The 10656-nt window shown below is 40.7% G+C and overlaps 1 non-coding gene across 1 annotated transcript; it reads right to left on the minus strand.

Moving 5' to 3' along the window:
• Nucleotides 1-9318: 9318 nt before the first annotated feature.
• On the minus strand, nt 9319-9509 carry LOC118948160. The gene has a single exon (XR_005042072.1). It is a non-coding gene; the product is annotated as a U2 spliceosomal RNA (small nuclear RNA).
• Nucleotides 9510-10656: the final 1147 nt, after the last annotated feature.

Consider the following 10656-nt stretch of genomic DNA (forward strand, 5'->3'; position numbering starts at 1 on the left):
CGTAAAAACGCGAGACTTCAGAGAACGCTTGTGAAGCGGACCAATCCGTGGTTTGACAAGTCAATGAGAGAAGTGAACAATTCTGATACTTTTGCAGCGGCTAATGGAGATCCTAATAAATACCAAAAAGATTCCGTCGGTACACACTTGATACATGGCCATTCTTTTATCAATTTCATAACTGCAGTGGTTTATTCACAATAGCTCTCACTGCGTATCTTACGTATCTCAGCATCACGTGAGTAGGCAGACACTCTTCACTCTTCCAGCGAAACTCCAGATATAACACATTTAACGGTGCCCTGCTCCGAAAAACAATGCTCTCTCCTTCTGCTCTTCTGAGACGCATGAAATCAAAACAAAACCACTACTGGTCACTGACTGACTCTACCTTTCCTCATGCCTCCTTTACCATCTTCCTGACCTCAAATGAATCGCGCTCCAAAAGAAACCAATGTTCGTTTACAACCTTTGGTCGGTTTGCTCCATTTTTCGTTGTCTCCGTCTTCCATTGATACTTACCAACTTTATTCAACTGGGAGATATCAGACTCGAACAGCACATCCGCTTCGCAATATTTCCCTCCCCAAAACCAGACACACCCCGCTACGGACTAACTCCTGAATGTACAGTATAAACCTGCATTGAATAAAGCCAACAACTACAGGTTAAATGACAATTTCACGCTGGTTTAGTAATGGCATCAGTGGCGATGTCTATCAGACTTTATTTCGCCCAAAATTGTCCGCCTGTTTTGATCCAAAACTAGCCGAAGGTCAGCCTGATCAGCTTGTACTCATTGAAATGCATTAGATACACGAATACATGTATACAATATTGCATGAGTTTGATTATTTTTTGATATACACAATAATGAAATATATTTATTTAAAATTAAAATAAAAAAATCGAATATCTTGTAAGATGTTCTGATATAGACAGAATGACTGAAAATTACCTTAAAATCAGTAATTTACAATTTCACAATGGAATTTATAACTGTCATGTCTCCAAACTGGGAGAAGCAGAAAGAGCAAGTCATTCACCCGACATTTGTTCCTCATGGCGGCAACACAACGATACGAGGATAATTGTAAGAATCAACATTTCTGAAAACGTTTCTGTTAATGTCGCAAACTATTTTCTCTAGGCTAACATAAGCAACTCTGCCTGGATACTTACATGCTAACTAATAAGCTACCGTTAACATGCTAGTTAACACTAACTTAGTTGCTAGATAGGCGGGAAAGCAGGGCCAACATATTTGATGGTTGTACAAACTGTCAGCTAGTTTACTGTATCTGTTTAGCTAACTACGGTTAGCTTTGTTTTCTGGTAACGGGTGTGGAGTCATTATTTGACCATTACATTTTTTTTAACTAGCTAGACATCAACGTTACTCTCTGGGTACCTACGGTGAAGCTGGTTGGTTTGCTAACTAACTGTAGTATGGGTTAGCTATCTAGCTAGCTAAGAACGTTAGCTCACAGGGGAGCTAATCGCCTAATCTTACAATTATATGCAGTGTGTGCAAATGTAGTTTATATTGTGTTGACGGAAAGTTTGTTTATCCCATGTGTAACTGTGTTGTTTTTGTCGCACTGCTTTGCTTTATCTTGGCCAGGTCGCAGTTGTAAATAAGAACTTGTTCTCAACTAGCCTACCTGGTTAAATAAAGCTGAAATAAATCAAATAAAAATAAGTCACTTCCAGGGTTTCAAACAGTCTCTTGACACAGATTGCAAGGTTAAGCAACATTGGTGGTAAGAACACAAAGGACTGTGCCCACAAGGTCATGGACAGGTATGTCATATCTTTAGAATAGATCCAATAAGAAAGTAATTTTAAAAGGTATCGTTAGTGATAAACTGTCTGCAACAAAGACAGTAAATCCAAGAGCCTGATCTCCTCAGCAGTTTGATAGTGTTCAATTCACAAAGAACATCCTGTGTGTGCTTGACTTTCAGGCTCTTTACCAATGGCCTGATGTCCTTGTTCAACTTCAACGTGTTGTGTACTTCTAGGAGTAGTGGGTGGAGGAGTCAGGTGCATAGAGCAGGGTAGTAGATACGTGGATAGTTTATTCCCAAAGTAACAATGTCGGTCAACGCCACACACACGGGCGCTATAAGACCCAGGACGAAACGGTTCGGGAAAAATAACATCCACAGAAATCACACACATCAAATAACAGAAAACAAGCCCGCACGAAAGCCGGTATGCCTACTGGGTTTAAATAGCCCAAAACCTAAACAAGAAACAGGTGCAACTAATCAGACAACACTAAATGAAACAGAAAAGGGGATCTGTGGCAGCTGGTAGGCCCGCGACGACGACGTCGCCCGAACAGGAGGAGGCACCATATTCGGCGGGATTCGTGACACAACGGCCATCACGCAAAACGGGGATTAGGAAACACAACTGTGTACTCTTGTCAACCGTACCTATAAACATGTCATTATTCTGTAGGATATTTTGTATTAATAACTGGGTGGTGAGAGCCCATGAAAGCCCATGTGTTATGATGACATTTATCATGGCTGTGAGTGTCATAGCCATAAAAGAAAAGTCCTCATGGTTTTGTGGTACCGTAACCACACAATACATGGTTACAGTCTGTATCCATGTGTAACCGATGTGAAATGGCTAGCTATTTAGCGGTGGTGCGCGCTAATAGCGTTTCAATCGGTGACGTCACTCGCTCTGAGACCTGAAGTAGTTGTTCCCCTTGCTCTGCAAGTATCGCGGCTTTTGTGGAGCGATGGGTAACGATGCTTTGTGGGTGTCAGTTGTTGATGTGTGCATAGGGTCCCTGGTTCGAGCCCGGGTCGGGGCGAGGGGACGGATGAAAGCTATACTGTTACATTGGTGCCGTGACCCGGATCACTGGTTGCTGCGGAAAAAGAGGTCAAAAGGGGGGTGAGTGTAACCGATGTGAAATGGCTAGCTAGTTAGCGGTGGTGCTCGCTAATAGTGTTTCAATCGGTTACGTCACTCGCTCTGAGACCTGAAGTAATTGTTCCCCTTGCCCTGCAAGGGCTGCGGATTTTGAGGCGTGATAGGTAACGATGCTTTGTGGGTGTCAGTTGTAGGGTCCCTGGTTCGAGCCCGGGTCGGGGTGAGGGAACGGATGAAAGCTATACAGTTACACATGCTCCTGGTAGAGCCGGAGGTGATGGTTTCCACGTCACCACCACATAGGGTCGTTGTGTGGTTTTCCACTTTTGAGTGCGACTCCAAATCCAGACCTCCATGGGTTGATAAATTTGATTTCCATTGATAATTTGTGTGATTTTGTTGTCAGCACATTCAACAATGTAAAGAAAAAAGTATTTAATAAGAATATTTCATTCATTCAGATCTAGGATGTGTTATTTTAGTGTTCCCTTTATTTTTTTTGAGCAGTGTAGTTAATATACTGCACCAACTACATAAATATATGATCGTGTCCATTGTCTTCTATTTGGACTTTAAAACGCAGACAGCAGCGCCGCCATTTTACCAGCTCGTGAGCCTTTTTTAAAAATACACATAACCAATAACATAAAAACGAACTCAGAAACCTCAAATAAATTGAATATTTTTAAATTACCTTGATGAAATGGTGTACATTAAGTCAGACAAACCCAAAATCTCAAGGTATATGACTTGTAAAATCGTTTTCATCACGACACAAATTTAACATAGGAAACCTGGCAATCCCTTGACGGATTTGTAACCTATCATGTTCTTTCGATTTTAGATAGCACGTTTAAACTATTACCTACCGGTAGTAATACATAGAAACGGAGACAAAAAGCACCGTCTTCACAGCACAGATTCTGAACAAAGATGCGCGGCCATAGAGATAGATAGAGGACTTATCTTTGTGTCTGTGTCATTATAGCGTCAGTGACAGAATTGAGGGGATTCGATTAGTTTGGCCTGGGCTCCCGGATAGGCGTGTTTTGCACGGGGTGAAAGTTGATGGCATTTGTTTTGTTTTTGGCCAGGTGCCACATTCAAAGCCCAAACAAAAGTGATGTAATTAACCACTTGGAGTAATGAGTAGGATTCTGTGTTTTTCACATGAAAAGTTATTGATTGTGATAAAAAGCTTTATCTGCCTTCAATTAAACCTGGTTTAAAAAATTAGAACAAATATTTTATGGAAAAGAGCTGTTTCTGGATGATGCACCATGCTGCCTTGTTGACAGAATGACCGAAAGGCGCAGATTACTGTTGCTATTTGAGAAGGGCACTAATCCCTTGCCAGATTTGCCTGTTCACCATTTACATCACGGGCCATAGACCGGTGGCCCCGTGGCTCAGCATAATCCCTACTGACGAGCCAGCTGGAGATGACTCCAACAGAGTCAGGAGGGATCAGCCAATGAAGTTGGAAGTACCACCCAGTTGACTACATTAAAATGGTGAAAGCCAGCAATGCATTGAGTTATATTAAGAACGAGAGACAGCCTCCAAGATGGCCGACCATTGTTTTGAACGTAATCTACTCACGGTCAGATACGCCTATTCAAGGAGGCTGACATCTTGCTAGATTCCGGTTTCAGGAGCCCATTAGTAAATGTTAGTGGCGGTCTGTGCCTTTAAGACAAGGGAGGACAGGTCTTTTTTTTATGAGCATGGCCTTATTTCTATAACAGCATATTGGATGACTATCATTCACCCAGCTCAATGTAACATCGACAGGTTTAGGCTACTACATGATACTCTAATTTTCCCTATACCCTTCAAGTGGTTGCTACAACCTAGCCTATGAATGAAAGTTTACAACGTAGGTGCACAGGTCGAGAGAAATCTGAGTAATCAAGGTGACATTGACACATTCAATACCGTCTTGCACACTCTTACCTGTATCTATCTGATCTGGGGTGTAATCATTAGTCCAACAGTTGCAAACAAGAGTTTCTATTAGACAAATACCGGTATATTTATCTTTGATTTCATTTGCTTCATTTTAAGGAACGTTTTTTCAACAGAATTGGCGGAATGAATATACCCCTGATCTCACACACAAACACAGTTCACTTTCAAAGCAGCCACATACAAACAGCAGATCCTGGACTATCCATTTACTTCAGTCAGTCGGTCTCATCTTCTAATGTCAGGAACCCATCACATTGAATGAGCAATGTGGACGAGAGCAAGTGAGTGATTTCCATTGTTTTTCACATCCATTACACGTGCAAGCTGTTCCATGTAATAGCATGAATATAAAACATTAATAACTTTAGCTGTGATTTGTGGGGGGGGGGGAAGAAAAGAAAAATCGGCCTTGAAGACAATTCATGGACAAATTCCATTGATATACGTTTGGCACAAAGGTGATAACGAAACGGTCTTTTTTGTAATTTTGAAAATTGTCGTCTCTGGGGTGTCTATTGGAATGATCTTTCTGGAAAGGTGGCATCCTATGACGGTGCCACGTTGAACGTCACTGAGCTCTTCAATAAGGCCATTCTACTGCCTATGTTTGTCTATGGAGATTGCATGGTTGTGTACCTCAATTTTATACACCTGTCAGTTAAGGGTGTGGCTAAAACAGTAAAATCAACTCATTTGAAGGGGTGTCCACATACTTTTGTCAATGTAGTGTGTAAACATTAGCCTATAGGCTTATTTCAATGTTGAAATACATTTAATTGTCAATCAAGTGAGTTCTGTTTTGCTATTTGTAGGCTTGTCTGTAATGTGTCTCAATAGACACGAAGTGTACAAAACATTGGAAACACCCTTAAAACTTCTTATGGCTGAGAGCCCGCTAACGGGATTGATATGACAACAGCCAGTGAAAGTGAAGTGGCAAATTCAAACAATAGAAATCTCACAATTAAAATTCCTCACACATACAAGTATCTCATACCATTTTAAAGGTAATCTTGTTGTTAATCCCACCACAGTGTCCGATTTCAAAAAGGCTTTACAGCGAAAGCACCAAAAATGATTATGTTAGGTCTTCACCAAGTCACAGAAAAACACAGATTTTTTCCAGCCAAAGAGAGGAGTCACAAAAAGCAGAAATAGAGATAAAATTAATCACTAACCTTTGATGGTCTTCATCAGATGACACTCATAGGACTTCATGTTACACAATACATGTATGTTGTTCGATAAATTGCAAATTTATATCCAAAAATCTCAGTTTACATTGGCGTGTTATGTTCAGTAGTTCCAAAACATACTGTGATTTTGCAGAGAGCCACATCAATTTACATAAATACTCATAATAAATATTGATGAAAGATACAACTATTATACATGAAACTTTAGATAAACTTCTCCTTAATGCATCCGCTGTGTCAAATTTCAATTAAACTTTACGGAAAAAGCATACCATCCAATAATCTGAGTACGGCGCTCAGAGACCAAACCAGCCAAAGAAATATCCGCCATGTTGTGGAGTCAACATTAGTCAGAAATAGCATTATAAATATTCACTTACCTTTGATCTTCATCAGAATGCACTCCCAGGAATCCCAGTTCCACAATAAATGTTTGTTTTGTATGATAATGTCCATCATTTATGTCCAAATTCCTCGTTGTTCGCGTGTTCAGCCCAGTAATCCACATTCATGACGCACGAGCAGACAAAGTCGAAAAGTTCCGTTACAGTCCATAGAAACATGTCAAACGATGTATAGAATCAATCTTTAGGATGTTTTTAACATAAATCTAACATAATGATCCAACCGGAGAATTCCTTTGTCTGTAGAACTGCAATGGAAAGCAAGCTAACTTTCACATGAACGCGTGGTCAGCTCGTGGGACTCGGGCAGACCTCTGGCTCATTCCCCTCTTATTCAGCCCCACTTCACAGTAGAAGCATCAAACAAGGTTCTAGAGACTGTTGACATCTAGTGGAAGCCTTAGGAAGTGCAAGATGACCAATATCCCGCTGAGTTGAAAAACTACAAGCCTCAGATTTCCCACTTCCTGTTTGGATTTTTTCCCAGGTCTTTGCCTGCCATATGAGTTCTGTTATACTCAGACATCATTCAAACAGTTTTAGAAACTTCAGTGTTTTCTATCCAAATCTACTAATAATATGCATATATTAGCAACTGAGCCTGAGTAGCAGACAGTTTACTCTGGGCACCTTTTTCATCCAAGCTACTCGATACTGCCCCCAGCCATAACAAGTTTAATACTGAGTTGCACCCCCTTTGCCCTCATATATTTTTTATATTTTTCAGTGTATGTTCACCGAGTGTACAAAACATTAAGGACACCTTCCTAATATTCAGTTAAAACCTTTTGCCCTCAGAACAGCCTCAATTCGTCAGGGCATGGACTGGGGATGATGGTGTTGATGTGAGCCATGACCAGCCTTTCAAAGCACTTCATGGCTACAGACGTGAGTCCTACGGGTCAGTTGTCATTTAGGCAGGTTACCTTGGTGTTCTTGGGCACAGGGACTATGGTGGTCTGCTTGAAACATGTAGGTATTACAGACTCAGTCAGGGACAGGTTGAAAATGTCAGTGAAGATACTTGCCAGTTGGTCAGGACATGCTCTGAGTACACGTCCAGGTAATCTGTCTGTCCCTGCGGCCTTGTTGACCTGTTTAAAGATCTTACTTAACGGGGACTGTCTAATTCGTAAATGTTTTTACTATATTGCAAATATTCAGAGATGCAGAGAATGAAGTTGGGTTACTTCTAAGTAACTTTGGCTATCTCCAACACGTGACCTTCTATTCTAGAGCTTTGCTTTGGTGTGGATTGAGGCCTATACATCAGTTGTGTTCCCCTGTTGTATTCAGCTTGCCTTATTTCTGTTGTGGATTGTGTTTCTGTACACCAATGGAAAGTCTACAAAACTATGAGCAAACAAGCCTATGTTTTGAATACATGGAATTGGATTGTGATGATACCGATGAATGAATCATACACACAATGTGCAAATATTAATATGTTTCATTTATCAGTAATTCAATTTGATGTGTATGAAATTGTTTGGTGAAATATGCATAAAAGGAGAGTAATTGCCCATAATTCTGCACCTTTGTATCGTTGTACTTCCAGTTTTGATCATCATGATTTAATGACTGCTGTAATATTTGTGTTGTGGAGAAATTACCAGGCAGGGTAGTTAGTTTTCGTTTAGTCAAAACCCCGCGTGCTCTACAGTTCCCGGCATTCCAGTGCGCATGTGCATTTCATTTTAGGTGTAGTAACGTAACACTGCCGTAATGCATTACTGCTTAGTAACAGCACAGTAACTAATATAAACAGATGTAGATCCCAGATACTACAACTGCAAAGAACATTTATGGATCTACTGGGATTTTTAAAAGACAGACTAACTTACTGTTTTGTCTGCTTGCATTCAAGAAATAAGTATAGTTGTGTCATTCTTTTGATGAACGGATTTGCAATTTTGATGGTATATTTTTTATGAATGTTTGTTTTTTAAAAAGACAAGTACACTTTCAAAAAGCATTTACTGTTTTGAAAAACTTGTGTTTTGTGGACTCATTGTTCCAAAAAATGATTGTAGGCGATTATGAGAAACTGTAATACATAAAGACGGTTGCTCCCTGATTAAATAGTACAAGAGTACACCCTGCTGGACAAAAAAACTTACTGCACCTGGTAAGTACTAAACAGGCCCGACCCTGCTTAGCTTCCGAGACCAGGCGTATTGAGACTGATATGGCCGTAAAGGCAGTGACTGTATGGTGCATATATGATCTGTAATAATGCCGTAAGCGAAGGAATAACTCTTGCTACGCTATATCAAGTTTTTGTCACTTGAAAAAGTGCAGTGTGAGATCATAGAAATAATGGGATAAACATACATAGTTACTTTAACACAGGCCCAAACCTTGTATACATTTAACGACATATATTTGAGTCTTGTGAAAATAGCAGGCCTATCAAATATTGGCTTCAGACAAATACATCAGATAACGTTACCGGTATGTGAGGCAGTCCATGTTACCAGAACATGACTTTAGCACATTTTATAGTTTATACTGTATAGTCTTCTTGTGTATATATATATCCAAATCATAAGTGTTTTTGACTACTTTAGTACTTAGCTAGTGTATATGTTTGATCGTGTGTATTGCGCTGTTGAGGAGAGCTTGCAAGTAAGCATTTCACTGTACCGTTTACACCCTGTGTCCCATCTACGTGACGAAAACTTTTTTTTAAAGATTAACGCACCATTCACATCAGCTCAATATAACGGTAACCGACTTGACCAACACTTTCTAGCCACCACTGGCACTAAGATGAACTGTGTGTGTGACAATGTGACACTACAATATAGACTAAAACGAAACCATGCTTGATTTATATTTACAACGACAGGGGGTGCACCGTTCCTGGAAGTACTGCAATACCAGGTCGATGCGTGGAGTGGACGGAGCAAGCCCCTATTCCATCTCCCTATTCCAAAAATCAATTTAATATATGGTCCCCAGATAGGGGACGTATCAGATATTAAACTGATAAGAACAGATACTACACTTGATCTTAGCCAAAAGGCCGAGAAGCGATACCCACAATGGTTTCGGGAGAAAGTGGCCGTTCTCCGACACGTCAAATTCGACGATTTTTACACCAAAATGAGCTCTGTATACTATTTTCCCCCATAAAAAAAGATGATGCTTTAAATAAATGGCCGCATGGATTGCGAGTTGATCACCAGGTTTGACTGTTACAAAGTAACACAGTTGAAGGTTCTAAAGTCATGTGGTCATCCGCCCTCCAATCAGAAATGAGAGAATGCGTTGTTAAATTAAAACCATATTAACAGCTTAATTGGAATAATAACATATCACGGGTGGGGGTGGAGAGAAACAATTTGGAGATAATATAGACATACAATTAGATCTTGTATCAAATATCTCTGGTAGCGTTTCTGCCACAACGGAACTGAAGCAATTTGTCCACTTGATGGCGCCAGAGTTCCACCGACCGTTGCTTTTTCCAAGCTGTCCCGTGTGGTACATCAAACTGCATGACTTCAATACATCAACGCAAGAAATGTGAACAATAATAATAGCCTATGTATTTTTTTCTTCTGTTGAGCGTTGTAGGATAAGGCCATTGTGAGGAGGCCTTCATAAAGTTGCCCTCCTAAATTACTAGAGGACAAACTTCAAAGATGTCCATCCATGGCACTGGACTGAAGTGAGAGCTTAGGCCAGAGCGGTCCTGGCCTATGGTCCTGGCTGCCTAAATGTTTCCTCCTCATAATAAAGGTGGCACTTTTGAGGCTTACTTTTACATTTAGGCTTACTCAGTCACTACAAGAAATGTCATATCATGGTGGTAAAATTCAATTTTGGAAATGAAATGGTTGTGCTTTTTGTATTGTTCTGACTTCATGGGGCCTACTGGAATGAATGGGCTGCTTATTCTGTAACATTACTTGATGCTGTGTGTGACTGCTGTCTCCTGGCTCTGTGTTTGACCAGAACCGTCTCTCCTTCAACGCCATGGAATGCACAGGTATTACGGTCCTTGTCCTTTCAGCCCCCCGAGTGTAACGGATGTGAAACGGCTAGCTAGTTACCGGTGTTCGCGTTTCAATCGGTGACGTCACTTGCTCTGAGACCTTGAAGTAGTGGTTCCCCTTGCTCTGCAAGGGCCGCGGCTTTTGTGGAGCGATGGGTAACGATGCTTCGTGGGTGACTGTTGT

Source organism: Oncorhynchus mykiss, unplaced genomic scaffold, assembly GCF_013265735.2.
Source record: "Oncorhynchus mykiss isolate Arlee unplaced genomic scaffold, USDA_OmykA_1.1 un_scaffold_222, whole genome shotgun sequence".
Lineage (NCBI taxonomy): Eukaryota > Metazoa > Chordata > Actinopteri > Salmoniformes > Salmonidae > Oncorhynchus > Oncorhynchus mykiss.